This window comes from Lepidochelys kempii, chromosome 6, assembly GCF_965140265.1.
Source record: "Lepidochelys kempii isolate rLepKem1 chromosome 6, rLepKem1.hap2, whole genome shotgun sequence".
Lineage (NCBI taxonomy): Eukaryota > Metazoa > Chordata > Testudines > Cheloniidae > Lepidochelys > Lepidochelys kempii.
Window position 1 is genome coordinate 58,927,611 of NC_133261.1, and position 25,907 is coordinate 58,953,517.

Sequence of the window (25,907 nt, forward strand, 5' to 3'; positions counted from 1 at the left end):
GCTAAAGGGCCTCCCCTCAGCCCAAGGAGAGTGTCCACAGGTCCTGGAAACCAAATAGTTCCAGGGGACAACTAATGAAACAGGGACAGGAGTGAGATCAAAAGGGTCAAACTAAGGGAACCTGACAGGGACATCGAGCAGAGAACCCCGGACAGTGCCCACTGTGCCTAGAAGGCATCAAGGGAGCCAGCGGATGCCACCCAGAGGAACTCTGCCCAGATTCAAAGGCACTTGGATCAGATTAAAAAGTGTCTGGGCTATCAGATGCTTCTCTTGCCCAATGGGAATCTAAGGACTGTTCAACTTTCATTCAGTGATGGATGAAATGAGGTAAGGAGAGAAAGCAAGACTCAGGGTTGTGGCTGGCTGGTGAAGAGCAACCACACAAGGATTGACTCACGTTACTGGGGCTCAAGCCGGAATCTTCACTTGACTTCTCCCTGAAACCTTCTCTCATAGTATTTGTCTGACAAGGCCAAACTGCCTCCTGGAGGAAAGAATGAGGCGATAACTTACTGAGGATGGGCTGGATGCCAGAATCACTGGCACTGACTAATTAATGGCTGTTAACATTAATGTTAAGTGCCTAATTCCAGCTCCTCAAAGCAGAGTTGTGGTTTCTGCTCCCGGCCCTGTTGCCCTTAGGATATGACTGGGAATAGCAGAGATAAGGTCTGTGCAAAGCCCTATGGCCCAGCCTCTCAGAGTGAGTATTGCTCGCCTCTGCAGAAGCGGATTTAGTTGCACATTTAGCTGCAGGGCTGTAATATTCATCTCCTTCAATGTTTGCTGGGGTGGGGGAGAAAGAAGAGTGGAACTTGCTAAGAGACAAAATCTGCCACAAGGAGAGGAATTGAGCCTAAGCAGCAGCATCCCCTAGCTTCCAAACATATAGAAGCCCTTCCTTATGAACGTCATACATTTGGGGTTCAGTGGTTGTAGTGGCAGGGAAGGGATACACAGCTTGGGAGATTCACTCCACACAGCATCTCACCATACCACACTGGGGATATATCGCAGAGAAATAATGCTGATCCTGCCTCCTGCTCTAGCCCTCTTTCGGGCCAGAGGCTTCTGGTTTGTAAATTTTTTTTTTTTAAATCAAGTGAGGAAGGATATTCATCACCATGTTGTCTCCTAGGGAGAACAGGCAAGTCAGAGAAAGGGGGTGTGGTGGGACAACGGCTCAGGGGCCGAGCATGTGATACAGGGCCTTTTGTCTCTCTAGAGCACCAGTTCCACTCTGACCAAAGGCCAGTTGTAACCAAAATTCACTCCCATCTGATGGCTGGTGAAATGAGTTGCTAGGTCTCAGTCCAATTCTTAGTGGATGTTTGCTCACATCGCCATTAGTATTACCCTGAGGCTGCTTGAAGGTATGCCAGGGACTGGCCAAATGCCAAGACAACACTGGAGTGGGCACGTGGAATGTAAAGGTTACTTCAGGCCACTTGTGTGCCTAGACCCCAACCCCCAAACACAGCTTTGGTCCTGTTCCTCATGAGAAAAATTTCCACCTCCCAGAGGTGATGTGAGAATTAATTTTTTAGTGTGTGAGAGACAGACATACTGCAAGAGCTGCTCTAATTGAAGATTGCTTGACACCTTCTCAGATCAAACTTGATCAGCTGGCAAGAGCAAACGGGATGTGTGGAGGAACATTCAAGGGGGTGAAAGGCAATGCCAGCTCCACCATCAGGGGAAGGCAGGGCTCAGGCAGGGAGAAGAGGAGGATGTGGGGGGCAATGCTTGGATGAGCAGCAAGGGCCAGTCCCACATTGTGTCCTGTTTTCCCTTTGGGAAATATGGTCACCCTAGTCTAATACCACCTCAGCACCCCTCTTGCCCAATCTGCTTCTTTCTCCTAGCCTCATTGCCCCTTCCAGAACTAACACAGCCGAGTTGTGGAACTGAAGAGGCAAATCTATTGGGAAGGAGAATGAAGCTTGGATGTGTGAGGGTCTTGGAAGCCAAATCTGTACTCAGACCACACAGGCTTGGAGGGTGTATATTGACTGATGAGAAGTGCCAAATTGACAAATGAAGTAGTCTGTTTAGCCACAGAACAGGTACATGTCAGGCAGCAGCAGGACAAACTTCCCCCTTAAACCAAAACACAGTCAGTCATTCTCCCTCCCCCTCAATCCCCAGGCATTACCCAGAAGCACAATTCTAGGAATGAGCGGGGCATGGAGTCTCCAAGGCTCATTCAGCCTTGACCTAATGAAACCATCAAGTACTGAGGTAACACCAGGACATCTGGGGCCTCCTTGATCCTGCTACATTGCCTTGATGTCCCTTTGTCTTTGCAGCATGTCCAAGTCAGTTCCAAAATCCCCTTCTCTCTCTGCATGAGCCCATTACGTCTCCTAAAGCCCACTCATAGCACTTTATTAGAAAGGCTGCAGAGCATCTCATACTCCATTATCCCACAAGACCCCCATAGTAACACCTCCCCAGTGTTACCCAGGTATCTCACAACATTTCCACTGAAGGCTACAAGGACATGAAATGCATTTGAGCCAGGATCTCTAGAGGAGCCTTATTAATCCAGCTTGTCCCCAATATGGTCATTTCTCCTACCTGGCCATACCCATGCTGGGCAAAGGACTATTTCATCTGGCTCTGGTGTTGGCACATCAGCATGGGGAATCCCAACACAGTGAGCATGTAGAAGTTCCCTCATAGCCCATAAGTAAAAGGCTGCCTGGGAACTTCTGCACGCTCACTGTGTACATTTATAAATCACTTGACAAATATTAGCTAATTAACCCTTTTACAAATGGGAAACTAAAGCAAGTAACTTTGCTTCTCTAGGATTCAAGGTCACACAGTGAGTCAGAGCTAGAGCTGAAATTAAAACTAAGATGTCCTGACTCCTAGCCCTATGGTCAGTCCACTAGACCCTGGACCATATGCCTTGCGTTTCCACTTGCCTTTGCTCTTTGTGCACTAAATCTTCGCTCAGCTCATCTGAAGTATCTCAATGGCATGAAGACGACTTCCCTGACACAGGAAAGGAATATGTAAGATACCCAAATGCAAAGCCATTTCTCCCTTGTACAAAGAGCCAGCATTGCACTCTGTCTGCAAATAGCTCAAAGAGAAGAACAACCCACCCTTTTATTTCTTTGAGGGATAACATCATGCTGCCTTTGGTAGATTGAATCAGCTTCATTTTCATTTTAACCTGGGGAACTGGATGAGTCAGGGGATCCTTTAGCTTCTAGGTGGTCAGCTAAGAACTGACTCATATCAGCAGTCACCAAAAAGTTGTCAGATGGCTATTCAGTGGCCTCTGTGAAACGAGTTTGGCAGTCTGATTCCTAGGGGACAGGTTTCACTATCCCAAGGAGCACTAATTTGTCCCCTTGTTGACAGTCTCAGCAAAGGGGTTGGGCTGAAGGGGCCAAGAGTCTGAACTCTGTTCTCTCAGTGCTCGAGATGGCCCCTCTCCAGTGTGGTATTTTCATTTGATACACTTCAGCTATTCTTCCAAAGATTCTGCAATGGGCAAGCTTCTGGTACCTGGATTCCATAGTGAGACACCTGTCAAACATGTTGGAATTAGTATTTCAGAACTACAGGCTATGATCATTTCTTTTTATTGTGATTTACGGTCTTAGAGGTACTACCAGGTCCTTCATCAGGGGTCAGCTTCAACACACTCAAGTCAACTGCCTACCATCTCTATACAAAGAAAGCTACCACATGGCATTCTTTTTCATGGGGTGGGATATGGAGATTTCCTCAATCTGTAATGAAGAAGTGCAAGGTAGATGCACCATTTGGGAGAAGTGACACCCTGCACAGCAGCTGTATTATACTTGGCTTGCATAAATGTGACTAATGTCCACAGCTTTTCTTTTGCTGCCTCTTCTTGTAAGGCTTCACAGAGAGTAATTCACTTGTCCAGCTCCTCCACTGCCTTTCCTAGGCTCTGGCTGTCCCTTCTGTAGTGTACAGCAACCATGGGAATTACCAAGTTTAGGGCAGGTTGCCCTACACACTGAAGGCTAATCAGCATGGCTATGCTGGCTTCAAAAGGGACCAATTGGGCTTGAAAGCATGGGGTGATCAAAGGTAAGTTTGGGAGAGGGGTGCAGGATTAGGGTTTATTATATTCTAACAACAAGATGTGTTGTAAAGAGGAAAGGGGATGGATCACTTGATAACTTGGTCCTGCTCTGTTCATTCCCTCTGAAGCACCTGGCATTGCCCACTGTCAGAAAAATGGATACTGACTAGATGGACCACTTATCTGACCCACTGTGGCTACTCTTATCATTAAAAAGATTTTAGGCCACAGCAACATGTCATGTATTTATATTCTCCCCCCACCCCACCCCCCAAACACTTTACCATAGTACTTGAGCACCTAACAATCCTTAGTGTATTTGCCCTCACAGCACCCCTAGAAGATAGCACTTCCCTATTATATCATTTTACAGACAGGGAACTGAGGCAGAGAGACTTGCCCACACTCACAGAGGAAGTGGATCTGGGTCTCCTAAACCGCAAGCTAATGCCCTAACCACCAACTCTCTCTGGCATGCCAATCTACTGGAGATGCCAGAGAAACAGTCAGTCCCAAATCTCCACTCTGATTTGAGCTAACCCCTCTCCCTGGTTTCTTTGGCTGGGTCTTCACTGCAAAAAAAAAAAAAAAAAAGGGGGGGGGGGGAAGGGGTTAGTTTTACAGCAGGATGGCTCATGCAGGCTGGCGATCCCACCTTAAAATCATAGTGGAGACAAGGCATGGGTTGTTTTTTACCAGAACATAATGAGGTGAACTCTGCACTCTGCCTAGTTTACGTAGCAGTGAAATTACAGTGCCTGGTCACCACTAAGAGTTACAATGGGACAGTCAATCTGCATTCGTTAACCCGGGGTGGAGCAGCACCTTTTTTAGGAAGCAAAGACAAACCTTAAGTATCAACTTAAATATGTTGCAGTGGATGGGACAGAGATCTGAGCTGAGGTTTCCCTCCTATCTATTGATCGCTCTGCTTTCAGCCAACCAAACTGGGGTATCACTTACTATGCAGCCCCACAGGTGTGCCCTGTGGCCCAGTTGCAGCATATGGAACAGTACACTGTGGACAATTACATAGCTGTTCCTGGGATTTATGCTTTTTTAACTGCATACTCTGGATGAGAGGGGCCACTCTTTCCCTTGACTCTTTCCAAGCTGTCTCGGCAGGTGAGCATGTCCCATAAGGTCCAGGGAAATGAAATCAGATCCAGTTTGAACAGGACCAGCCTTTAGGGGTGGGAAAAATAATTAACTCTCAAACATTAGAGAGTCCTGTAGTGTGACTGCAATGGTAGTACAGGATCAGTCTGCAATTCACATACAGTAAGAGAACTGGAGAGACAGCATTCTTCTCCCACTGTGATAACAGGCTTTAGAATGGAAGAAGGAGCCCACATGATGCTGTCAAGAATGTCTCTTGCCAGAGAGACAAGGTGGGTGAGGTAATATTGCACCATGACCCTCTTCTGGGGACAAAAATTACTATATGACCCCAGAAGGGGGGGGGGAACAAAGCTGAAGCCTGATCCCTGCCACACCGGACCGAAGCTCAAGAGGCTTAAGCCCCAGGTGGGGGGCCTGTAGCCTGAGCACACCACCCAGGGCTGAAGGCCTTGGGTGGGTGGTGCGGCTTGGACTTTGGCTTCAGCGACCACATTAAAACAGGGTCAGGACCCATTTTGGGGTTCTGACCCACAGTTTGACAATTGCTATGCAGTACTGTGTACAATCGGTGACTCACAGGGAGAGAACTGGAATGGTGTGTGTCTTTTCTAAGAGCACACTAGAAGGAGCTGCTAGTTAAATCCCAACAAGTAGGGCGGTGGGTCTTCATTCTGTGGAGTGCCTTGCGGGGGATGGATAGCTCAGTGGTTTGAGCATTGGCCTGCTAAGCCCTGGGTTGAGTTCAGACCTTTAGGGGGGCCGTTTAGGGATTGGTACTGCTTTGAGCAGGGGGTTGGACTAGATGACCTCCTGGCCTGAAATTCTATGATAAAAGGAAACTCCTCTTATCAAGTCAAACTATCTAGTGGGTAAGGCACATTCATTGGGGCTCAAGCAGCACAAAGTAACAGCTAACAGGGCTCCATGCTATTGTCAGGTAAGCACTAGAGGGTCTGTATAAACTAGGCACTATTGTCATCTCTCCAGGAAGCTCTAGAAAAATAAAATCCAAGGTGCTTCTCATCACTTCTGAAGTCACCTCTGCTCTCCCCTTACACCCTGAGCACTGCCCACACATGCATGCTCTCCATCCAGCCTGCTAGCTATGATTTTAGATGGCACTCAGCACCAGGACACTGTTCCCTGCACAACCTGAACTCTCATGTAACATCCCTTCTCTCCCATACCCTCCATGGGCCACCCATGCTCCTCCCACAGATCCTTTGCTCTACCCGCTTTCCTTATGCTCCTTTTACTTCCCCCAGAGTCTTTCCTGTGCTCATGCTCCCCAGTAGAGCTACATGGCCATTTGCACATGTCATCGCTTTATAATTTGCCGCAAAAATCCCCTACGGGAGGAAAGCAGCAGAGAAAATGAATGCATCATTACTGCTATTATTAGCAAAACCAATGCCCACACCCCCATCTCCTTAGAAAAAAGCAAGCATGGGGAACTTTGCAGAGACAGTGCTGTAGTGAGGTTGCCCTAATTTGCACACTTGTTGCAAGGGACTTTAGGAGGTGCAAAATTGCTGGGGCACAGAACCACCCAACTACCCCCCCTCCCACTCCTGCCATTTTTCCTACACTGGGGGCCCCCCTCCTATGGGGTCATAGTACAGGCATGTATTGCCTCCCATCTCCCTCCAACCAGCTGGGGCCCTGGGGGTGGGGGGCTGAGGGGAGGAGGGAAGGAAAGTTAAGTGACTAGAGGAATGGGATTAGGGCTGGGGAACAAGATGGGGCCAAAAACATTGCAGAAGTGGAAGGGGCACAGGGGAATGTATGGAGAACATCCTATCTACACATCTCTAGCTGACATCAATTTCAGGCTGTGACAGGGTTTTGAGAGAGACACAAATTCAATTTTTAAAAAGCCATGGGAAGGAATTTCCCCACAGAATAAAACAATCCCCAACAGTCTGTCCTGGCACTTACTGGAAAAGATTGCCAGAGGCCCAGGTTCAGGGAGTCACCTCCTTTTTCTCTGGAGGGGAAGCTATTGGATCTCAATGTTATTGCTTGCCTGACTCTTTGTAGCCTTGCTCCCTTAGCTCCAAGCTGGAATTTTCAAATCCATTTTTCTTGTTTGGCACTCAAAATTGCAAGCCCATTAGCAAGAATTTTTAATGAATCTGTAAACTCAGGGGTTGTACCGTATGATTGGAGAATTGCTAACATAGTTCCTATTTTTAAGAAAGGGAAAAAAGGTGATCTGGGTAACTACAGGCCTGTTAGTTTGACATCTGTAGTATGCAAGGTCTTAGAAAAAATTTTGAAGGAGAAAGTAGTTAAGGACATTGAAGTCAATGGTAAATGGGACAAAATACAACATGATTTTACAAAAGGTAGATCGTGCCAAACCAACCTGATCTCCTTCTTTGAGAAAGTAACAGATTTTTTAGACAAAGGAAACGCAGTGGATCTAATTTACCTAGATTTCAGTAAGGCGTTTGATACTGTGCCATATGGGGAATTAGTTAAATTGGAAAAGATGGGGATCAATATGAAAATTGAAAGGTGGATAAGAAACTGGTTAAAGGGGAGACTACAATGGGTCCTACTGAAAGGTGACCTGTCAGGCTGGAGGGAGGTTACCAGTGGAGTTCCTCAAGGATCAGTTTTGGGACCAATCTTTTTATTATGAACCTCAGCACAAAAAGTGGGAGTGTGCTAATAAAGTTTGTGGATGATACAAAGCTGGGACGTATTGCCAATTTAGAGAAGGGCCGGGATATTATGCAGAAGGATTTGGATGACCTTGTAAACTGGAGTAATAGTAATAGGATCAATTTAATAGTGGGAAGTGTAAGGTTATGCATTTAGGGATTAATAACAAGAATTTTAGTTATAAGCAGGGGACGCATCAATTAGAAGTAACAGAGGAGAAGGAGAAGGACCTTGGAGTATTGATTGATCATAGGAGGACTATGAGCCGCCAATGTGATATGGCTGTGAAAAAAAGTTAATGCGGTCTTGGGATGCATCAGGAGAGGTATTTCCAGTAGAGATAAGGAGGTTTTAGTACTGTTATACTAGGCACTGGTGAGACCTCACCAGGAATACCGTGTGCAGTTCTGGTCTCCCATGTTTAAGAAGGATGAATTCAAACTGGAACAGGTACACAGAATGGCTACTAGGATGATTTGAGGAATGGAAAACTTGTCTTATGAAAGGAGACTCAAGGAGCTTGGCTTGTTTAGCCTAACTAAAAGAAGGTTGAGGGGAGATAGGATTGCTCTCTATAAATATATCAGAGGGATAAATACCAGAGAGGGAGAGGAATTATTTAAGCTCAGTACCAATGTGGACACAAGAACAAATGGATATAAACTGGTCATTGGGAAGTTTAGACTTGAAATTAGACGAAGGTTTCTAACCATCAGAGGAGTGAAGTTCTGGAATTACCTTCCCAGGGAAGCAGTGGGGGCAAAAGATCTATCTGGCTTTAAGATTAAACTCGATAAGTGTATGGAGGACATGGTATGATGGGATAACATAATTTTGGTAATTAACTGATCTTTAAATATTCATGGTAAATAGGCCTAATGGCCTGTGATGGGATGTTAGATGGGGTGGGATCTGAGTTACCCAGGAAACAATTTTCTGTAGTATCTGGCTGGTGAATCTTGCCCATATACTCAGGGTTTAGCGGATTGCCATATTTGGGGTCGGGAAGAAATTTTCCTCCAGGGCAGACTGGAAGAGGCCCTGGAGGTTTTTCATCTCTCTCTAGCATGGGGCATGGGTCACTTGCTGGAGGATTCTCTGCTCCTTGAAGTCTTTAAACCATGATTTGAGGACTTCAATAGCTCAGACATAGGTGAGAGGTTTATAGCAGGAGTGGGTAGGTGAGATTCTGTGGCCTGCGTTGTGCAGGAGGTCAGACTAGATGATCATAATGGTCCCTTCTGACCTTAGTATCTATGAATCTGTGTGTTCTGGTTCAGGGATTTTATTTTCCAAGGGTTTCAGCTTTCTTATGAGGGGAGCCAGGAAGTTTCCTTCTGATTCTCTCATACTTCAAAGTTGAAAAGTTTCACACTGATTTTTTTTTTAAAAAGGTGTTTAGTTTTCCAATAAAAGTTAAAAAGCTGTCCATTTTATTAGTGTCCTTAAATGTGAGCTATAATTAAACACAGCACCCACGCTGCTACATGGCTGATAATTGCCACCTGCAAAGATGCGACAAGCCTTCCAAAGATAGGCCACAGATGCAACAAAGTGTTTGTTCATGATAGGAAAGGCATCTTACATCAGCTTTGCTGAACATGCTGTGTGGCACACTGCACATGCTGTATCATAGGTTGCATGTGCTCTGCCACATACACATGCTGTCACATAACATGCTGTCAGACAGGTCATACAGTTTAGTCTGTGTACATTTTGCCACATCTTACTCATGCTGACACACACCATGACACATTGTTCATGCTCGGTCATGCCTGACAATATACATGTGCATGCTTATACATGCAATCACATACACCATATATGCTCTGTCACACTAACTTGCTTTTCAGAAAGATTGCCCGACTGCCCTGTGCTAGGGCCGAATGTTTTGACTGTTATATAAAGTACGCAAGATGCAGTCTGCCAATTCAACGGCTCCCATTTCTAAGTATTATTTTCATAAGAGACTCAATTCCCTTTTATTTCTTCCACTGATAATGTGGTACCTCTTAGCACTGAGCCCACTGCAGCAATCCATCAGCAAGGAACTACTGTAGATCTGATGAGTCAACCTGCATTGCCAGTTTCAAAGTAGCTCCAGAATCTAGAGCATCACTTTAATAATTGATTGGACTGCCATGCCAAACAGCACAGGGATAACTGCCTCTCTTGATCCATCAGGCTTGGACTAAGAACTCCTACGTGGACTGTAATTCTCCAGGGTTGCTAACAGATGATGATATGGAGAGACAGGTGGGATACAAGCTTCCATCATGCAAAAATGCATTTAAAATATACTTCTCTCCAGACACACTGAATGGTAATTAGATGACTCAGGTGTCATAAGCAGAATGCTCTGTGTTCCCCAGGGTACTAGGGAGGGGAGGAAGAGAGGAGAAAATATAATGGAATATTCACTGCACATGCTCTTCTCCTTTAAGAGGACTAAAAGGGCATGCATGTGTTACTCTTTCATTTGTTTCCCATCTAGCCCTGCTGTGTGTTCCTAGAGTACATTCCTGGAATCTTAATGTATTACCTGTCCTGCAGGAGATTTCTATCATCTCCTCTCTCACACACACCTTACAGGATAAGAAGAATTTTAAAAGGGTCAGGACTGTAATTCCATCAAAATTCACTGAGAGAATCCTTTCAATTCTGCAGAAGAATCTAATATTGTCCAACATTTTGTCTTTTCTCACTTGAGGGAATACAACGGATCAAATTTAAAGGAATAGCAGGGAAAGATTCCTTAAAGATACCTGTAATGGGTGAGTTGGGCTCAGACTCACCTGTGATAGATCAGTTGCACTCCCACCCCACCCAAACTGATCCTGATCAGCTGAGGATTAGATGGTGTGGGTCAATTATAGGGTGCAGTTGGGAAGGAGTTGGGTGATGTCCCTAAAAGGCTGGGAGAACTGACTAGCCTTGAAAGGAGAGGGTAATTTGAGAGAAGATGATGTGGGTGGAGATGCAGTCTAGAGGAAGCATGCCAAGGAAGAAGCCCTGAGGGTCAGCAGGCTGAGAGGCAGTGCTCTGTAGAAAGTGGGGAAGAATTCTGCTGAGTGCAGGAGATGATGAACCTGCAGACAACCTAGCCCAGGAAGGGTAGAAGAGTTTGTTCCTTTGTTTTGTACTTTGGGAGAGAGACACCTAAGAAGAGCCCAGGAGGGCTGGAAGACCTTGTGTTTGTTACCTTTGACTTGTTGGACATCATTGCTTTTGGACATTAGTTCTACCACCTTCTGGCATACCCAGTGAGTGACATGACTGGAAGACCAAGTCACCCTTCCCAACCACTAAGGCTTGAAGGTGGAATAGGGTGCAGTTGCAGGTCTTGCCATGAGAGGATGATTTCAGCATGGTGAGTCCCATCACAATCTTTTAAAAAATTCCATAGGAAAAAAATCTGAAATGGGTATTAACAGTATTGTAACTGTTTGGGTAATTACTGAAAAAGGTTGAGAACTCATTTTACAATTGGCAGCCTCAAACTTGTTCACTTCTGTGACCTGAAAACAATCCAATTTTCTTCCCAGAATCCTTTATGCCCCATTTCCTAGAGTACTTTCTGGTGTTTCAATTTAAAAAAAACCTGGTGCAGAGAGCTCAGTTCATTGAGCCATATGTGATAAGTCCGCATATTCACTACACACACTTTTATATAGATAAATAATTTCACATTAAGTATAATTGATGCATCCTTATGAAGTTTTGACTTCTATATCTAGCTATAGTCAAATTAAGCTAATAATATCTGGCTTCCAGCATTCAGAAAGCTTTCTGGTTGTGAAGGAAGGCTAGAAAAAAAAATTCTGATCTACTCTGGGGTCATGATCAGCACTGAACAGTGCTTCAGAATACTGTAGTGTCATTTAAAGGGATTCTCAGGTTCATTCTCCCATTTTGCTACCTCTAATGGAAAGAACTCTAGTGATATTTAGAAAGACTTGCCAATTCATAAACATTGAATTGTGATCTCTCTCTCCCATGTGTACCCAACTCTGGGTGTTCTGACCAAAAAATTTGGTTTAAACTTTTACTCCCTCTACCCAACTGTTACTTGAGTGTCAAGCTTGGTTGTTCTTTTGGGCCTCAAAGCCACAGGACTCCACCAAACACACAAGTTGATTTCACCAAAATGTCCCTGGTGATTTTGCATCACCCCATCACTTAAAGCAGAGGCTCTCAACCTTTCTGGTCTACTGTACCCTTTCTTGAGTCCAATTTGTCTTGCATACCCCCACGGTTCACCTGACTTAAGCTACTTGCTTACAAAAAAAAAAAATCAGACAAATACAAAAAAAAGTGTCCCAGCACTGAAATTGCTTTCTCATTTTTACCACAAACATAAAATAAACTATAAAATGTACTTATTTCAGTGTATTGTATATAGAGCAGTATAAACAAGTCATTGTCTGCTTGAAAATTTGGTTTGTACTGACTGCTAGGGCTTTTTATGTAGCCTGTTGTAAAGCTAGGCAAATATCTAGAAGAGTTGATGCAGATCCTGGAAGACCTCTGAGTACCCCCAGGGGTACATGTACCCTTTGTTGAGAACCACTGAATGAAATAAAAAATTTTGTAGCCCTAATAGGTCCTGAGATCAGACCTTAAAAATCCTGTCTTATCCATAGGAAACTTGCTTGCATTACTCAGGAGTAGTGAGGGCACATCCATCCCAGATAAGTGTCAATAAAATAATCATGTATATGATGTATAGGAGATGGACCTGAGCCCCCTGGTTTGAATCCAGACCAAGCCTTCCCTCAAATTCTGGGGGTATTTGAATGTGGGACTTTAATTTTGGCCCATTTCTAATTACACATTTAGATAGTGTACTATGGTGAAAGCACATTAGCATCTTGCAGTTTCCACAGGCTGAATTGTTGCTCTACAACTAAGATTGATATCTATACCCGGATATGGCCCCCTCAGTGTGGAAGACTGACTGGCATTAGCTTTTTGTTCCTGGCCCTATTAATTCCCCTGCGTGCCAAGTTTTGTTTTGGGGCGGGGGTCACCTGCAGCGTGGTAACATGCTCTTACCTCCTCCCTAGACCACTCAACAGTATTAACCACCCGTCATCACTCTCCACTACAGTTCCGAGGCTTATCACTCCCTTGTGGCTTTTTCTGCACAAATGTGTCATTTATATACGCACACACAGCTACCCTCTGTGATCTGATTTGTAGAAAGCAGTCTGGAGGCAGCAGACTACAACTACTAACTGGGACCACAAGGTGTAACTCAGCCCCTCCTTCCCACCAAACATACCCACTCCCATCACTGCACCGGATCTGTAGCCTGTCCCCAGCTGGTGAAATCACCACCACATTTTTCTGACACCATCATGGTTTCTATGGCAATGGGCTGATGCAAGAGTTTCAAATCTGACATTTCTAGCTTGAGAGCACCCAATGAGGCAGGGTGGATTCCAGGACTGGGAGGGAAGATGACTTCTAATGGCACAGAGAGCACTTTAATAATTCACAAGTGCAAGGAAGCAAAAAGAAGTGAAACTATTTGAAAGCAGGTTCCAGTCTACCCTTTTATTTGGGTTCTATGGGGGATGGGGAGGGGAGAAGTGGACTCAGCAGAACAGAGTCCTGCAATATCCAGTAGACCAGCAAAGTGTGGCATGCAGTCATGCTCACTGAGGCCTTCTGAATGGACTAGTATTTACACAAAGACATGTGTACTGTTTAGTGGATAGAGCAGGGCACTTGGAGACAGGAGACCTGGATTTTATTTCTAGCTCTGCCACTGACTTGCCATGTGGCCATGGATAAAACATGTATCCTCCCCAGGCCTCTGTTTCCCCACCTTTAAATTGGAGATAATGTGATTGATTTGGCTCACATGGGTGCTATTAAGATTAAATATCTAAAGTTTTTGAACTGTTCAGAGTTAGAGATTGTACTACATTGGATTAATCATGTTATCTAGTTGATAGCCTGCTTATGGTATAAATCAGAGCTTCAGAGGAAGGCTAAAAACCTCCATTGGAGTATCTGGCTAACTATACAATATTGATCAAAATCAGGGAAGTCACTTCTGGCCTCTGACAACCAGCTTATGCTCTGTAGCATGAGATCGGAGGTGTCTTTACTTGCTACGGGCAGAAAAATCAGAACTGACTTTTTGGTTCTTTGGCCATTCTAAAAGTTTTGCTGAAACCTTTTTTCTGTTTAGGTTGACACAAACAAATTTCATGTTGAGTAAAATGAAAGATAAATTCAAACAACGTTTCAGGTCTAAGTTAAACTGAAGTTTCAAGAGTTATTTTAAATGTGGGGGGGAGGGAGTGATGTGTGTTGAAAGTCTTAAAAAAAATTTTTAATTTGAGGTTTTGACCAAAACAAAATTTGAAAAATTTTACATGAATTCATGAAGTTTTGGCTGACTTGAATCTGCATTTTTTTTTTTTTTTTTTTTTTGGTGTGGGGAAAAAGAGTTCCAGGTGAAAGATTTTGCCCAGTTCTAGCTGTTATCTTGAAGTGCAAGTAGGAATACTTCACATCAATATTTACTTCAGATATTCAAGGAGCTCCTTTTTTAAAAAAATCCCTGCTGTTTGGATACCACCTATAGTTGCCATAAAACTAACCAGGCCATACATAGGTCAAGGTGGTCATGTGTGACACAGGGATGGCATAGTGCACAAATACCTTTAACTCACTGGTGATACCATAAAAAATGGTCTTTCCCATTCAGCTCTTGACAGTCAGTTTAGAGGTACCAATGTCGCCTGTGCTCATGGTAATGCCCACTCAGCAGCTGATGCAGGACTGACTTTGCTTTTACTTGCTCTGCTAAATCAGGGAATATACATGGTGTGTGCATGCACACCCCACAAACGGCTAACTCTAGAATTATACACAGATCAACAAGGCTCTGGCTTGAAATGTGACACTTAATCTCACCTTTCTCAATTTCATAACATGCACCAGCAGCAATGGGTATTCAGCACACAAGCACCTTTTTAGAACAGTGTTATCAGAAAAAGGGAATAAACGGAAGGCACCTGTACAGACTGAAAAGGGCAATGCTTCTTACACTTCCAGAGGGGTTTCCCAGATCTGCAAAAGGCTGATGCAAGGTCCATATATGGAATAGTCAAGAGTGGTTTCTTGTAGCAGCAGCATTTCAGATGTATATCATTACTGCCTAGAAGCCTCAGACATGTTGGGGCCCTGCTGTCCCATTCACTATGTTCTAATGGATGATCCTTGCATCATTGATGCATTTGTCAATATGGATTCACACAGCAGGATAAGAAGTGGAGTGGTCCTTTCTGTTCTACCGGATGTCAGTGTAGAACATGTTTCCTTAACAAGCCCTGTTTTTCCACATGTGGAAGGAATAAAATGTCTAGATCTAGGGAATAATATTTTAAAAAAAGCCAAGAGGGGAGGGGGATGTGGACTCATTCCCAGGTCTGTCTCCCTTTTCAGACCCCATGGCTGGTGACATGCTCACATCTAAAAGTGATTTGGGAAATAATCCCTCATACTTGACCAAAAGTGCAGAGATCTCTCCACCCCACTCCTAATCCAGTTAGGACATCTGAAAGTTTAAAGTTTTAGTTCTGAGGAAAGGGATACATTACAAGAAAAGCCTCAGGTGAAGTGTGGCAATGACATGCACACTTTTGACTTGTCCTTAGGACGCTAAAATGCCGATCTCTGAAATCACTGTCCTGAGGATGGCCCTTCCTCACAGGGATTTCAAGTGCCACCAATTCCACATGGATGGTACAGAATCATCCTCGGAGCACTGTGATATTGGAGGGGATTCTCCAATGGATCTCTACTAGCAGTGGAACTGACAGGTCATCAGACTCAAGGGTAGTAGTGGGGAAGATAGCAGTTGCTAGATGCCTCTTACACATCAGGGGTTATGGAAGCATCTTTCACATTTCCATGCCTGAAAACTCCACATGCTGAGAACACAAAGGCATGAAGGAAGTAGTATCAGCATACAGAAAACACAAATTCCTCATTAGCAGAATAACTCCAAGCAGGAGAAACGCGAGTCTCAAGGCAGGTCTATGCTACCACTTTCATTGAACTAATGTACGTTGCTCGGGGGGGGGGGGGGGGGAGGAAGGGGGGTGAAAGACCCCCTCTCCTCCCAAGCAACACCAGTTTAGCACTGTCCACACCAGCGCCACCGACATGCTTCCGCTTCTCACTGAGGTGGAGTAATTATGCAGATGGGAGCGCGTGCTCTATCAGCATAGCGCATCTTCACAGATGCGCCATATTGACGCAGCTGCACCAATGCAGCTCGGTCGTGTAAACTTGCCCTCAGACTTCAGTTAGTACTTCCCTTGCTACCTCTTCTGTGGCTTCAGATAACGACTCACAGGGCTGACACTGTTTTTCTCAGCCTGCTCCAAATACTTCCCAGGGATCAACAAAAAGGTGGAGATGTAGCAGCTGCATCACAATGCCATCCAGAACTGCCTGGTGAAAGTCATCGCACCGCATCTGGGGGAGGTTGCCATGAACTGCGTTAGACAGCCAGTTGCGACCTGACGTGGTCGTCACCAGTGAGGCCCAGGAAAAGATCATCCTTGTCGACATCACGGTCTCCTTTGAGAACAGGACCCCAGCCTTCCGCGAAACCCGAGGTCGTAAAATAGAAAAATACACCCCCACCCCCCCGCGGCAGACACCTTGAGAGCAAAGGGCTACAAGGTGCAGATGGACGCCCTGATCGTCAGAGCCCTGGGCGCCTGGGACCCCTGCAACGAGCGTGTGCTGCAGACCTGTGGGATCGGTCGATGCTACGCACGGCTCATGCGGCGCCTCATGGTCTTGGACACCATCCGATGGTCCAGGGACATCTACATTGATTACATCACCGGCCACCGACAGTACCAGGAGGTGTGAGCCGGAACAACATCATGCATCAAACTATGAGAAAGGGAATGAGAGATTTCTTCCATTGGACCATATGAACTGGAACCATAAACTCACTGAGTATTAAATCTCACCAAATGAGGTTAAATCCATCCCATTCATCGCATCCACTCATACTCCACACCTGAACATAGCCATTATATGAACATACCCTCATCTCAATGTCTGTACTTTTACCCCCAATTGGGGATATTGCAGATTATGTATTCCTTACACCAGCTGCTCCTAAACCAAACTTCATACCCCTTGATAATCTATACATTATTCCCTGATAACCAGAAACTTCTATGCTTAAACTCTGTACTGTTTTCTTTTTATTTTAAGATCTTAATAAAATTCTTATCTTTGTTTGCTTTGTGCTGTAGATGGGGTGGTAACTTGATTTACTCAGGACATTTTAGGTTAGCTACTTCATTCATATCTCTGGATAAGATCAACCTTTAATCCACCCCAATAGATTCATTGGCAACGGCTGGGACAGGAGTCAAAGGGGCTCATCAAATCTGACATAGGGTGTGATGTGCAACAGGGTAGTGCCCAGGTTCTATCCAGAACACTAGAACAAGGGTATGTTCAGAATCTGCACAGTAGTGAATCAGCACAGCTGCGTGTACGTTGGTGTTACAACTCTCCTGTGCTCAACAGTATGTCATACCTGAGCAAGTGTGTCCTAAGCCCTATATTGTCATCACTTCCAGAGTCTCAACTTCAAGTGTTAAGGGCCTATGCTTTGGCAACGTCCTGTTCTCTCTATCTTAAAGTCCTGAGTAACTATGGATCTATTACTACAGAGTCAGATTTGTCCACCATATTAGGTGCAGCCCTTGAGTTCCTGGCAAGCTTCCAATGCAACCCACAGCAGGGCAAAGTTTGGGTGTTCCTTTATTATTAAGCATTTCCCATAGTAATTTCTGCTCCAGGGCGCGCACATCCTGGACTTAGTCTTTACTCACATGGCAAATCCCCAGGCTTTGCCAAGCAAACATTATCTGGCTCCTCAGGAATCTGCAACACAAGTTCCTGCACTTTTACTTTGGTCACTGGGGAGGACAGTCAGAGTCTTGTAGTTCACTGGTGTACACTATGTATTACCCTTCAGCTGTATGGCATGTAATTAAAGGGTGAGTGAAGGATATTCAAGCTCTTGCTAAGCCCTGGAACTCTGAAATAAACTGGTTTCATAACATGCCATGCTTTCTGGAATGCCTCGCTTTTTAGTGATTGACTTGTCTAATGCCTTTCACCCTTAAGGACCCCCAGAGCTCTTCAACCTTTATATACAGTATTGGAACGTCCAGCTCTACAGTGGAATATAGCAACTTTTAATGCTGTTTGAGAATGCTACCTGACTTACATGCCCCTCCCCCATTACTGTAATCTTTAATCCATTTATCCTCAAAACCCCTCTGAGGTAGGCTAATAGATTTCCAAGACCAGAGGGGACCATTATCAGCTAGTCCAGGGATTCTCAAACTGGGGGTTGCAAGATGGTTACATGCGGGATGTGAGCGTACAGCCCTGACCCTGGCCATGCATGGGGCTCCAAGCCCCCAGTAAGTTACCCTCCCCCATTTTTAGTTTATTTGGGGGCGGGAGAGATTGCAGTCAGAGGCAGACTGTGTGAAAGGGATCGCCAATACAAAATTTGAGAACCACTGATCTACTCTGGCCTCCTCTATAAACATAGCCATAGAACTTTCCCAAAACAATGCGTAGAGCAGAGCTTTCAGAATAACCTCCAATTCAGATTTAAAAGCTGTCAGTGATGGAGAATCCCCCACAGCCCATGGTCAATTGTTCCAGTGTCTACATCACTCAGTTATAATTTCACCTTGTATCTAGTCTGAATTGTCTAGTTTAAACTTAGTCATTGGATCATGTTATACCTTCCTCTGTTAAATTTAATAGCTCTTTATTAAGTATTTGTTCCCCTGTGGATACTTAGGCTCATCAAGTCACCTCCTAACCTTCCCTGTTAGGCTCAAGGAGCTCCATCTATTTTGCTCATCATGAAAAGGCATGTTTTCCTATCCACTAATCATTCTTATGGTTCTTCTCTGAACCCTCTCCAATCTATCAACATCCTTCTTGAATTGTTAACAGAACTGAACACGCTATTCCAGCAGTAATTGCACCAGTGCCAAATACAAAGGTAAAATAACCTCAATTTATGCATCCAAGGATCACATCAGCCCTTTTGACCAGTGTCTCACTGGGTGCTCATGTTCAACTGATTCTCTACCAGGACTCCCAAATCTTTTCTAGAGTCACTGCTTCCTAAGATAGTCTCTCCTCCCCTCCACCCCCCATTGTAAAGTATGGCCTACATTCTTTGTTCCTACAAGTACACATTTATCCATATTAAAATGTAATTTGCTCGGTAAACTGGGCACAAGTAAATGTTCCAGAGTGCTCTGTATCAGTGACCTGTCCTCCTCATTCATCACTCCCCCAATTTTTGCATCAGCTGCAAATTTTAGTGATTACTTTCTTCCATGTGGTTAAGCATTAGAGCACAGAGCCAAGAACCAATCCCTGCGGAACCCCACTAGAAAGAAATCTGCTTGATGATTCCCTGTATACAATTACACTGAGACCTACCAGTTAGCCAGCTTTTAATCCACCTATGTGCCATGGTTTTTTTTAATCAAAATGTTGTGTGGTATCAGGTCAAACACCTTACGTAAGTCTAATAACTATCACCTTTATCAACCAAATTTGTAATCTCAAAGTTGTGACACAGGATCTGTTTTCCATAAACCTACTTTGACTGGCATTAATTACCTTCAATTCTTTATTAAAGTGAGTCCCATATCAGTTGCTTCATTATCTTGCCAGCAATTGAGGTCAGGCTGACAGGCCTATGATTACCTAGGTCATCCCATTCACCCTTTTTAAATATTCACATAGATGAGGAACCGAGGCACAGAGTATATAAGTGACTGTCCTATGGTTACACAGGAAGTCTGGGGCAGAGCTGAATGTGACCCCAAATGAATAATGTATCCAGCTGAATCTGCAGATGGATTTTGAGAAGCATGAAGTTAGAGTCAAAAAACATACCTGCTCCCTATACTCTTCCAACAAAGCACAAGGGGATCTTTTAGTGACAGTCAAGGCCTAGGATTATTATTTCATATACAAGATGGCACCCCTAGCAACACTATGTCCCTTAGTGCTACAGTGGTTCCTTGACAGAGCTGTCAGTCAGAGGCAAACGTACCAGCTGCTGAGTCACCAACATAATTTCTCAAGATCTGAGGGTTTTCTTTGTAGGCCTCTTACTCAGCTGCTGAGCTAGCCTCATACTGCTGTCTCTGAAGGCTGACAGGATTACAGCCTGAAATAGCATAGCTGCAAGCCCTGTGTCCGTAGCAGGCACTAGGCCAGACTGCTGTCCCTGTCTGACTTTCCCCTTGCAGCTGTGCATGTCACAGTTCGAGATACCTTGCATGTGGTTTATATTTAAAACAGGAAGAAGGATTTCTTTAGAATGCAGCCTCCTTCTGTTCCTTAACACCATAATCTCCCTCTTAGATGCATACCCCTCAGTCAGGCTGCTGCTAGCAAGTCCAAAGGCACACCTGTGTGCACAGCTGCATGCATTCACACTGTTGCTGACCCCACAGCAGAACATAGAACTGTTGCTCAATTTAGGATCAAACTCACTTGGACATACAAGAGTGAAAGAAATCTATAGTCCAGATTAAAATGCTAGGGCCAACACCAATGAAGCCCATAATAATGATGTGGGTCCCAGTCTCCTTTCTGAGCTTGGCCCAGTAAATTCAGGAGCCAAAGTTCATCCCCCTACCTATACAATTGTTTTTTTTTTGTAGAAGAAACCGTTTGCACCTTTCCCAGACCATCTAAGGCTGCTAGTGGACATACAATTCACCACAGACATTCTTTTCTTGATATCTCTCCAGCTCTTGCTGTGAAGCTTGCCCTTTCCCCTTCTCTTGGCAGATGTCACCAAGCTTCTACCCCACAGCCACATTGAAGAGAGAGAGAAAAAAAAAGAGGGGAGCAGACACTGTTTTGGCACAATGAGCAGAGGGTTGGGACGCAGAAGGCCTTGAGAAAGTCCCTTTGCCTTTCTTCCTTGGTTTACCCCTTTGAAATGGGAATAACCCTGACTCATCCCTATTTTATGGATAAATTAGTCAATGTCAAGCACTGTAAAAATGTGCTAAGTAGGCAGTCCCACGTTATGGATATTTTCCCAAGGGGAAAGTTAATGATTCTTGTGACTGGAACACCCAGGTGTCATGGCTGGTCACATGAAGAATGGGAAAGAGATATGTATCTTCTTTATGAAACATTACAGAGTTTGGTCTAGTGATTTGAAACAGAGAGATCTGGGAGTCAAGACTATAGTGTTCTTATACTGACCCTCTTTGTGTGTGTCCTCCAGTAATGGGAAGTGATTTCCTGTGTCTCACTCTCCCAGTCTAGAAAATGGGGATAACCCTAACTGGCTGGACAGAGGGGCTGAGAATTAGTTTGTCTTTATAAAGTTCTTTTGAGATCTCAAAGTAGAAAGCACTGAAGACAAATGACTTCACATTCAGTTATATTTGTAAGACAAAACCTTAAAGTTCCAGCTTGATTTTTAATCTTTACAGATAAGTTCACCTATAGTGCTAAAAGAGAACTGATGACCTGGGGAACCCTAGTTAGTTTGGCATCTAGGAACCAAGAAAAAAGCTTAACTTACAAAAGAAGTTACAAGATTCCATTTAACATCAGCTTGTATCTCTGGTCCGCTCCTAGGGCTATTTTTAAATCTGCTCTAGAGACACAAGCCTCCAAGTGCATCTGATGAAGTGAGCTGTAGCTCACGAAAGCTTATGCTCAAATTGCTTAGTCTCTAAGGTGCCACAAGTACTCCTTTTCTTTCCAAGGATTTGTTTTTATGCTACTATATTTGAAATGTGAAAATATCTGCTTTCTATAAATAGTATCCTCAAAGTGCCAAGACCTTGCCTGCTGGTTTAGGCCCCCCCTCCCAACCCCCCCCCCCCACACACACAACCCCAAACAATATAAATAATATTTGTTTGTGTATCTTCCAGTGAAAGGGAAAGAATTAAAACTACAACAGCAAAGGAAAAACACAGGCACAGAAGATGTGCAATACCATATCAAAATCTCAGTCTCACTGGTCTGGTATCAGCGTTTTTATGCGTGCTTTGAGCCTGTTCTAATCAGTTAAGTCACCTCCATAGCAAGTCTAAGGATTTTAATTTCTTTAGACTCCAGGGCTTTTCTGACAAGCTTCCTCTTTCTGGGGAAATCCCCCTTTCTAAAGCATAGTGGTAATTTTGTGTTACTTTTCTTTACACAAGGATCTTGAACTTCATTATATTGCAGTCTCTTAGTAGTTCAGCTAGAAACAGTGTTACTACTTGAACCACTGCTTGAGTGTGTCTCTTTAGAACTAAGGCAAGAAAGGCTTCTCCCCTTGCCTGCTCTAAGGGCCCATTAACACTGCAATGAGACACCCATGACTGGCCCATGCCAGCTGATTTGGGGGCTTTTTAATTGCCATGTAGACAGTTGGGCTCAGGCTACAGCCTGAGCTCTGGGACCCTTCCAGCTCACAGGATCCTAGAGCCTGGGCTCCAGCCCAAACATCTACACAACAATTCAACAGCCCCACGAGCCGACACAGGCCAGCAGCAGGTATAATTACAGCTTAGACATGCCCTAACGTCTCATCATACAGCAGCACTGGTGATCGCTCTAGTGTAGAGGAAGCATTGGCAGCTGCTACCCTTTTTACTACCATATCCTTGAGGCCTGCTCTGTGCAGTTACAAATGACCCAGTGATTTAATAGGTGGGGACCAGTGGGAGTCATGTCTACCTTTAGCGCTCCCTATTGTTGAGATGGGGAGAAATTTTTCAGGGAAGGGGTGGGGGAGAATGCATGTGCACACACAGTCCTAGGGACTAAAAGAATAACCATCCCCCTCCACACACACACACACACACACGTCAAGCCATCTTAACTTGATTGGAACCCCCACCTAACCCGCCATTAAACCCAGTTTAACACTAACTCTCCCAGCTTGCCCTTCTGAGATAGGGCTAATGTTGAAGAGCTTCTACACTAGGGCAATGGGAGCTACATGAGCACCTAGAAAGATCTTTAAATCGAGCTGCATTCTTTCCACCTCTGGACTTCATCCTTCCTTCAACCTCCTTCAGCGTAACAGATAATCCCATGATTTTTCCTGCTTTCAGGCACTCTCAACTCCTCTTTTCCTCACATGTGCTATTGTGATCTGCTGCTTCCTTTATAACAGCTTTGAAATCCATCCTTATCTGTCCCTGCCTCTCTCTTGCTCGGTGCTATAGGTTCCTTTTCCACAGGCTCCTTAACAGCCACATAGCTCTTCTACTACAGAGTATCCAGAATACCAATGCCAAAATTAACTTCTAGCTGTGACTAGATCACACAGACCCCAGCCTCATACAAGTCCCTCCACTGGTTCTATGTCCCCTACTGCATTTATTTCAAATTTCTGCTCTGCACAGCCAAGGCTCTGCCCCTGCCTACATCTCATCTGTGGTCACCTGCCACTTCCTTATTTGGACCCTGCACCTCCCTCTTTCCACCAATTCCAGTGTTTCATGTTAACACTGGCTGAAGACAGTCTCTGCACCAAAGAGCTGACCACCTAGACATTGACAGGATACAGATTGCGTCAGCCAAGCAATGCTCACACAGACTAAGGTGGTTCCTTCTCCTTCCATCTGGCCATCCTGTCTTATGTTCTTCAGCACCCTGTCTCATGATCAGTTCAGATTGTGTGGCAGTTACCAGGTTTTGCTTCCTATGTAAAGGACCATGCATACCTTCATTGTGCTCATGCAGATGTCAAATCATCAGTACCCACTATTAAGGGTTCTTTAGTTGATTAGGACAATTTCACCTGTGTCAGCTCATGGTCAAATCCAGTTTATTCTCCCACAGCTGGGTGAACTGAGAAGCAAATGTGAGTGGACTTATAACTTTTTTGTTGTAAAAGCAGGCAGTGACTAAGATGCACAGGGAGCAAAAACAACAACAACAAAAACACAATTGATACAAGAGTAGTTTCAGAGTAGCAGCCGTGTTAGTCTGTATTTGCAAAAAGAAAAGGAGTACTTGTGGCACCTTAGAGACTAACCAATTTATTTGAGCATAAGCTTTCGTGAGCTACAGCTCACTTCATCGGATGCAGAGGAGTTGTATCTCTCCAAACACAAGGAGCTCCACTCCCTAACCCAGAGAAGAAAAAAAAAATAAAAATAAAATCACTGCCAGCCACAGTTGCCTTTGTCCACTTCAGGTCTACCCTGTGGCAGCTCTTTAGATTGAAGTGTTATAGGATGGAATATGCAAGTGGCAGCATGAGTCCAGAAAGGCCACATAGCCACTCACCTCTTGCCCTACCACTACTCATGCTTGGCAGAGACCGGAGAGGGTCCTACGTGCCTTCGCAAAGTTTTGCGTTGGGAAATTTGGAAGTGGCTTTAGGAATAGAAGTTACCGATTTGCACTGAGACAGAGAATTGAGAGGCAAAATAAACCGTACACTTGGATGTTCAGATTCTGCAGATGGGGAGTCTCAAAGTAATGCTATAGTTCACAGCCCTTTCTCTCACTGATGTTTCCTTGAGACAAACACACAGGCCATCATTCCTGTAACAAGCAGTACAATAACTAGAAGCAAAGGAAACCCCCTACAATTACAGGCAGATTACCTGCTTCCTCACCCACAAAGGGATCTCCTTTTCTGATGCATGTAGCACTGTCCCATATCAAAATGCAAAGACCCCTGCAAACACACACACGTGCATACAGGTTAAACAGCTGGAAGTGTTTTTCTGATACTCTTGTATAACGATTACTATACAACCCCCCAAACAATACATTACCACACACATGCCCCCCACACACAGCACCAATATTTGTCCGCTCACGTGAATTTCATGCCAATACTTTGAGTGGGAAAAAAATGCACAAACTGCTTATTCCTAACAAACAAAGATGAAGTGAGAAATCTCAAGGCATTTACCATTACAGCGGTTCCCCGAACTATTCGTTACCGGTGAGCAGGAAGTGGCTCTTAACACAAAACCACATCAGAAAGGATTTGCATTGCTTTACAACTTTCCATCTCCAAAGTCAATGCAAATACTGGGAACGTGAGAGGGGGAATCAGCAAATCCCTCAGTCCGCCAGCACACCACAAGCCAGCCGGAGGTGCAAAGAAACACAAGCGGCGCAGCAGAGAGACATCCGTGCAGTGCCTTCCCAAGGCATGAGCGGTTTCTGTGCAGCATCGTGGTACCTTTGTTTGTTCTGACTCCGGGAAACCCCTAAAAATAGTTTCTGCAACAGGGGCCCGCCAGACCAGCTCAAACTAGCGAGCAGCAAAGAAACATTTCCACAGAGAGACGGAGAAATGCTGGGCTAGAAATTGGGGGGGAAGAGAGAGAGAAGTAATCGCACTGAAACCGAACACAAACTTACAGCCTTAGAGCATGTTCTCCCTGGAGTTGGAGGGGGGGTTGCGTGGTCTATCGAACGACACCCCCACGTGAAAAATAATTTCCACAGCCAGAGACCAATTCACATCTTGCTGGTCAGTTGCAGAGACAGAAACTGACTAGACGGAGCGCTCTCCGCCGGGGGCCCTTTGTGTAATCTACACTTACCATAATACAAGAGCCAAACCTAGCACCTCCTCTACATTACCATATTACACCAATCCCACGTCGCACCGAAAAGCAAAACTGCTGTGCAGTTGCCACCCACACGCTGTGGTGATTAGCTTAAGCGACATCAGCAGGAACCGAGCGCCTAGAAATCAAGTCTGCAGGAGCACGTTTACCGTAATTAATAGAACACACCGTGCATACTTTTTCAATTGACTGAGTGTAGCACCACACTAACCGTAATGCATAAATATTGCATCCACATTATTATACTGCTTAGTTTTAGAGAGACGCCCTGAGATTAGCCCATGCCGATTTAGCTTTTACCATAAGAGCAGGAATAATGTACCCTTAGCTATGCATTATTTATGTGGCCGTAAATCCAT

General features: G+C 44.7%; 1 protein-coding gene across 2 annotated transcripts in view; it reads right to left on the reverse strand.

Moving 5' to 3' along the window:
• Positions 1-25,590, reverse strand: part of TP53I11 (tumor protein p53 inducible protein 11) — a 43,546-nt gene extending 17,956 nt beyond the window's left edge. The window contains exon 1 of one of the 2 annotated variants that reach the window (XM_073348082.1): positions 25,337-25,590. The gene's annotated coding sequence lies outside the window, so the exon portion shown is untranslated. Of the gene's footprint in view, positions 1-24,878; positions 24,942-25,336 lie in introns of those variants that run through there. The other variant, XM_073348085.1, reaches the window with a different exon arrangement.
• Positions 25,591-25,907: the final 317 nt, after the last annotated feature.